Source organism: Polyodon spathula, chromosome 38, assembly GCF_017654505.1.
Source record: "Polyodon spathula isolate WHYD16114869_AA chromosome 38, ASM1765450v1, whole genome shotgun sequence".
NCBI lineage: Eukaryota > Metazoa > Chordata > Actinopteri > Acipenseriformes > Polyodontidae > Polyodon > Polyodon spathula.
In genome coordinates, this window is record NC_054571.1 from 2,601,670 (window position 1) to 2,608,497 (window position 6,828).

Genomic DNA, 6,828 nt, shown 5'->3' on the forward strand with positions numbered 1-6,828 from the left:
CTATCAATGACACGGTGTCATTATTTAGCTGGTTATGGATTGAGGAGGGGAGTCGGGGAGAATAATCCGGCCACGTTGCACATTCCAGCAGCTGACTGCTCACCGAGAAGTAAAACTGCATTTCTGAGATTTTGTATCGAGGTGCCGCTTGCAGAGGTTCTGTGTTTTGCAACGCTACACTGTTAGACGGCACACAACGAACCCATTATTATACTCAATGAGAAATACTTTAATCAGGTCATTAAAAAATAAATAAATAAACAGCAAGGTAAAGAAAACAAGTCCAATGAAGGTGGATTTTCTGCTTTTCAGCAGGATCACAGTACATTCCCCCCACTTTACTTAGTTTCTTGTAAACAGTTTCTAATCTCTGATGAAGGGTCTCTGCAGTCCTGGCTGAGGAGCTGGAAGCAGGGCTGCAGTAGAAATGTAAAGGCTGGGGCTGGGAGTCTGTGGTCAGGTGCCCGCTTCCTGTATCTTGCTCAGATGAGCATCTGCTGATTTGAATTCAGTGTTTTTGATCAGATCTGGTTCTAAACAAAGCAGTATTGGCTCCGTAAACAGTCTATTTTTGCTCCAAATCAAAACCGCACATTTGAATCAGAATTTGCCTCTACAGACTACTGCAGTGGATCAGTCAAGCTGGAAACTAAGACATGTGAAATGACAGAAGGTGCTTCTGATGACACAGCATTTATGTACGTTATACCTAATTTTATATTCCTTGATTTGATCAACGAAACCCCACCAAGACATGCCTCTCCTTGGTTTATTAAGAATATTTTACAGTATCAGGGAATCCGTCTGCTGCTTCAAGCACCACTGCCGTGCAGAGAAAGGAGTTCTCGGGGAAACAAAGCCGGCTATCCCTTGCAAAAGCTCTTGAACAGTGAGTGGGCGACTGTTTGCTTTCTTCATCTCAATTAGGAAAGCCTAATACTCAGGAAGGTTCATTTTTCTTCTTATTTGTCTCTATTAGTTTTTCAGTACCCTGTTACCATATAGGTAATTTTCCATTTTGGATCTTATTATAGTTTCCATAAGTTTGCATATAATAGAAGTCAGGCTTACTGGTCTTTTTTTAAACTGTACCCCTTCTGCCTGGAAGTTTCAGCTCAAGTGCCCCTTTACAATTTTTGTTCTACTGAATGGTACCACAGTTGAAAAGGCAGAATAATCTGATTAACACATTTATTTACCCCCCCCCCCCCCATGTTATTTAATATATCATTTATGTGATAGCAGTTTGGAACTGACAAATTGCTGTTTTAGGACAGAATACCAAGCAGTAGGCTTAATTCTTAAGATGTTTAATTACAGATATTTGGATGCACAGAATCTCTACGGAAACACATGTATTTGCTTTCTATTCTGCAAAATTATAAATAATCCAAAATAGTCTGTACTGTAAATGTTTATCACGTTACCATTTACTTCCATCGCAGCAGAATTATGTCCCGTTTAAAATGTTTTCTGAATGAAAGAACTCTCTAGGGCAGTGGTTCTCAACCTAACTGAGATCTCAGCTGCTGAACCCAGACCCTTAATCGAACTGATCATCTGCTTAATTAGACCTTTTTAATTGCTTTCAGCTCTTAAACAGTTGCAGAGTTCACGTTACTTATAAAATGTTATAGCTAACCAATTTATATTTTACAACTATGTGGACAGAAATTTAAAAAGAATAATACTTGTCAAAGCAATAAATAAAGTAAGTCACACATTCACTGATATTTTAATATGAATTGTTGTTTCGGTTCTTTCCTAGAAAGAGAGTGGAGGAACAGCTACGGTCCATGCTGATAACTGCCCTCCAGTCTATGGCACCTGGAGTGTGACACAAACTCTACTGATTGGCTTTGAATCTTCTGCCTCGTGTGTCACTGCGCACAATCAGCAGTGACTGCAGCCTCTCCACACGGAGACAGACAGACACACAGACAGATGTCACCAGCACAGGGCCCGAAATAGGTGCACGAGATGTGCTGTCTGATTAGATAAGGCAAGACACAGTACCTCAACAAAAGACACACACAATATCAAGTGATTTTCAATGACAATATTATACAACAGCACACTGTGGGAAGTATATGACATTAAATTGGCTATTTCCAGAAAACCAGAGACAGTACCATTTGTGTACAATAATCCAACATTAAATAATATCTTTTGAAATCAAAATGTTTGTCATTGAACTTATGAAGTTCATTTTAGCATTTTTAAATGCATCACTGTTGAATGATTAACCCTTTAAGCTACAAGGGACATCATGAGTCCCACAAATAAAAATCATGCTAGAAAACGAGGTTTAAAATGTCCTGACAGGCTTGATCTGGTCATCGATCCCCGGTCAGTTCCCTCCTCGCGATACTCGAGTCGCCCTCAGATGTGTTTGAAGAAGAAACCGTTTGAACAAGCGCTCAATTCCTCGTGTACCTGAAGAAGTTAATAGTTCTGGATGCTTGCTGAGGTGCCTCGCTGTTTCTTGGGGTTTTACACCGAGACGCCTCACACTGTGGCTTTCCTTCTCAATAATTAGTACAGTTCGTATTCACCATCTCTCTGAGAATCCCCCACGCGACCTTTTGAATGCAGTAGTCTGGAAATGTAATTAAGAATAAACCTCACCATGAAGATCAGACATCCATGGACCACGATGTCTTTGTTATTTACTGTGTACAGAACAATCTGGGACCCTGTGCAGTGACTGCAATCCATATCAGCTGAGACTGACTGGAATTATTGTTATCTGAACGCTTCTCTCTAACACTGCGTTGATGTAACTCACATCTGTGTAGCGATGCTCTGCTGCCTCCCAGGGTGCCATTGCAAAGGAGACGCTGACTCCCGCTTGAGCAAATCCTGGAAAATCTTTTTTTAAAAAGGGTTTTGTAGCAGGAGGTCAAGAAAAGCAAATCCGTTACCCTAACATGAAAAGAGCACTGTTCTCTTCATGCAAACCAAGCTCAAATGAGCATCGAGAGAGGCTAATCATTTGCAATGCAAACAGGATACTGAGAAACGCTAATGATGCAGGGTCACAGATTGAGGAAACAGGAGACAGCGAGTGTGACACTCACTGACAGGAGACAGCGAGCGTGTGTGTGTGTGCATGTGTGTGCATGTGTGTGTGTGTGTGTGTGTGTGTGTGTGTGTGTGTGTGTGTGTGTGTGTGTGTGTGTGTGTGTGTGTGTGTGTGTGTGTGTGTGTGCATGTGTGTGCACATCAGTACCACTGTATTGTTTCCCCCTGAGGGTTAATTCTGTAGAGATTTGCTACTACATATCCAGGGACTGGACTGAATCTAAAATATGGCAGGTCCTAGTTAGTTCAGTATCTTCCAAATGAGCTAAGGTTTTAAAATGAATGCTCCTGCCTCTGGCATTGCCACCCTGCCCGTCCCACCTCAGTATTTCTACTGAGAGCCTAGCCTGGGTGCAGCTGTGTTCAGGGTGGCAGGGTCTGACTTTTCTGGCTTCAGGACACACTATGGAAGTTCATTGAATTGTATTTTTTTTCTGTGTTGTAAATTTCCTGACTCTTGTGGCTTTAAGCTTGAACCATAACTATTTTGTATTTATGCCTGTTCTGTTATAAAAGCAATACTATTCGTTTTTTCTTGTTTGGATGTTTCTATGAAAGCTTGTGACTTTTTTAGAACTTGCACATTCCTGATAGATTTGGAATGATGTGTATGCCTGCCTAACACGAGAAGACGAAAACACACAACAGATGTGCTATATTATAACACGCACACATTATATTAATCCTAACTGAAACACCTATGCCCTAAAACAAGAAAAAAAAAATACATTTATGGCTGTAAAGTTGAAGGACCTTTTATCAGGAAATTACTTTAAAAACAAATGTGTCTCACTGAAAATATACTTTATTATAACAGATAAAACGTGTCAATTTATATTTTACACCACCCCCCCCAATTTAATAAATACAAATAACAAAACTAGAGCAGTTTTACAGAGGCGAGTACGTGCTGTGTGTTCTCTTGAGAAGGTGCAATGGAGTTACTGACTGCAAATATGCTTCCCTCTAATGGAGAGTAGAACTTTTTCAGTTTAATAAAGTCGGCTGGATAGTTTGGAAGCTCCCTGTCGGATGTTAAAACAAACATTACTGGCCTCGAAATGATTCTGTAATGCAAGCAGTATGTTCACATCCATTGCAAGGTGGTATATCAAATGAATCTGGGACAGCGGCTAGCAATGCTAACACCGTTCTGCTGAAAACAAAACCCAGCTAACTACGAATACAAGAGACAAAAACAGAGCGAAGACGAACTTTTAATTTACAAGACAGACTGGGAAAGATGCTTAATAGCGGCAGTGGAATAGTCTGACTGAATCAGTTAAAAACACAACAAGGAGTTAATGGGAGGGCATTAGAAAAGCAAACTGGACAATACAGAGCCCCACTGGGTAAAAATAAAACAACAATTAGTCAAATACAATTGCAAGCTAACCAGAATAATTTAAAAAGTGCATAAAACAGCGACACGCGTGCTCGACGCTGTGTGGTAATGCGCAAGGAGACATAAACAGCGTGCCATCGTTTTGAACTGATAGCCTCATTCAGTAACTACCTGCTTTATGGGGGTTTGTAAAAGTGTTTAATTATACCATCGTTTCCAGTTCATTTCTCAGCTGTGTTGTTGTAATTAATTCATCAATAAGCCATGTTAATGCCGTGTAACAGATTGCCTTCACCGTGCAATGACCGACGCAGCGATGAAGACTGCAACATTGCAAACGGGTAACGCTGTTTCGACTCCAATGATGTTTGAATGGCCATTCTGTTTTGTAGTGTTTTTGTTGAGGAAACGCTTGGACTGGACATTTTTAAACTTTCTTTCATTTTTAAACGAGTTTAAAGAATTGCATTAGCTCGGAAAGTGCACCCGTGTTTGTGTAACTGGGTAAAAGTGTGTGTTGTTCACCGCTGTGTGAGACGTGTGCCAGTCCTTCTCCTTTCTGTCAGCCATTGCGTTTTGTTTAATGTTGTTTTTGAATATTTTTTTTCTTTGCATTAGCTAAAGCAATTCCTTTGTTTCGGTTTATATTGCTGGTGTTTTTTGTTATAATGAAGCCTAGACTACTGAAGTGACGGTTAGTTGTTTTTATTTTAATTCTCTGAATTATTACTTTAACTCAAAACATGTCATATTTATCTTTGGTTTAACACAAGCTTCCTGTTGTCTTGTTTCTAGTGTTGCGCAATTAAACATCTTTTGACCCTTACCCGTTTGCAATGTTGCAATCTTTCTTTATCGCTGTGTCGCGGTCACTGCACACGGTGAAGGTAATCTGTTACAGCCGCACCCACACAAGCAACGCCAGTCAGTGTAGGATAACGTGCATGCGAAAAACATACAGTAAAACATATATTACAAGAACCTTAACCAACCTAACCGCACAGGAAGACAATTACACTGAGAAGGGGAGCCCAGTGGTTAAATAAAGGGGCTTTCTGCTAGGAGGTCCCCGGCTCAATGCCAGCCCCTGGCTCGCTGTGTGGGGCCCTGAGCAAGTTAACTCTGTGTGCTCCGTCTCTTCGGATGAGAGACAAACCCGAGGTCTTATTGCAACAGCAGTGTTTGATGCACATGCCCCCCCCCCAATTAATAATAAAGCACAAGTCGCTTGTTCTTTTGCACAGTAAAGCGATCGCCAGTAGTCTAGTTATCCAACAACAATGTAATTGAGAGCTGGAGTCACTTCCTGCTGATATATTAAAATGCAATTTATTAGCTGTGCCAAGAAATTTCAATTTGCACTCTTCAAATAATTTTCACTCGCCTTACCTCGTTACTTTATATGCAATAAAAATAGCTTATTTATGAAAAAATAAATATTGCATTCAATTCAAACGCCACTGGCGTTGCTGGTTTATATAGTTTGCCTTTCTCCCCTGAATCCCTAGCACTGGTTTTTACTGCCAGGCTTCAGCAGAAAGGTCGCGACTGTAGCCTTTCTCTGTGATCTGAAGTGTGTTTCTAGACGAGGTTTGACAGGGGTATTCCGCTCATGCAATAGGGTTTGCATGCGGGGGATAATAAAACATTAGGAGATTTGCCACTTCTTCATTGCTTCCTGCAGATAAACAAGCGCCGCTGCTTTTACCCTGAGCTTTAAACACCACGCCTCTTCCATTTGTATTTGTTCTCGCTGCCGTCGCTCAAAGTCTCTGCAGGGCACGTCTCCGATGCCATTGGCTAATGAGACCTCCAGGGGCGGGCCCCTTGGCTGGAGCTGCTCTTGGTCGCTATTGGTTGAACGCGTCCCGGAGGCGTGGGTTCAGGAGTGCTGATTGGCTGTAGCTCATTCCGTGTTTGCGGCGCTGCGGGAGTTGCTGATGAGAGAGCGGGGCGAGTCTGTCTCTGTCAGAGACCTCAGGTAAGATTTGAACCCCTAAACACAGGGGCTCAGACCGGCTCACCCCTTATTAGCGCCGGCACCGGCTTGTAAAGACGCGCCGGTCTCGATCCCGGTTGATGCTGGCTTGTCTCTGTAAGTCTGGGTAACGGTGTTCATGTACCCGGCTCTCTGCGCTGGCTGGGGGCAGATCGCCGCATCGCTGTGGTCTGTGCGGTCAGACAGTATTGGGAGGAATCAGCGAAGCGCCTGTTGTTCTGGAAATTAAACATGAGCTGATATTCGTTATGATGAGATCTGCTTCAACAGTCTGATTAATAAAAACCCAGCAGATTGGAATCGGCAGCCGTCAGCGGTCCGCTTTGTGTAGCGGTGGCTGAAAGATGAAAGCGTTTGGCTGGTGTGGGTGAGAAGCGTGATCTAAATAAAACGCGATTGT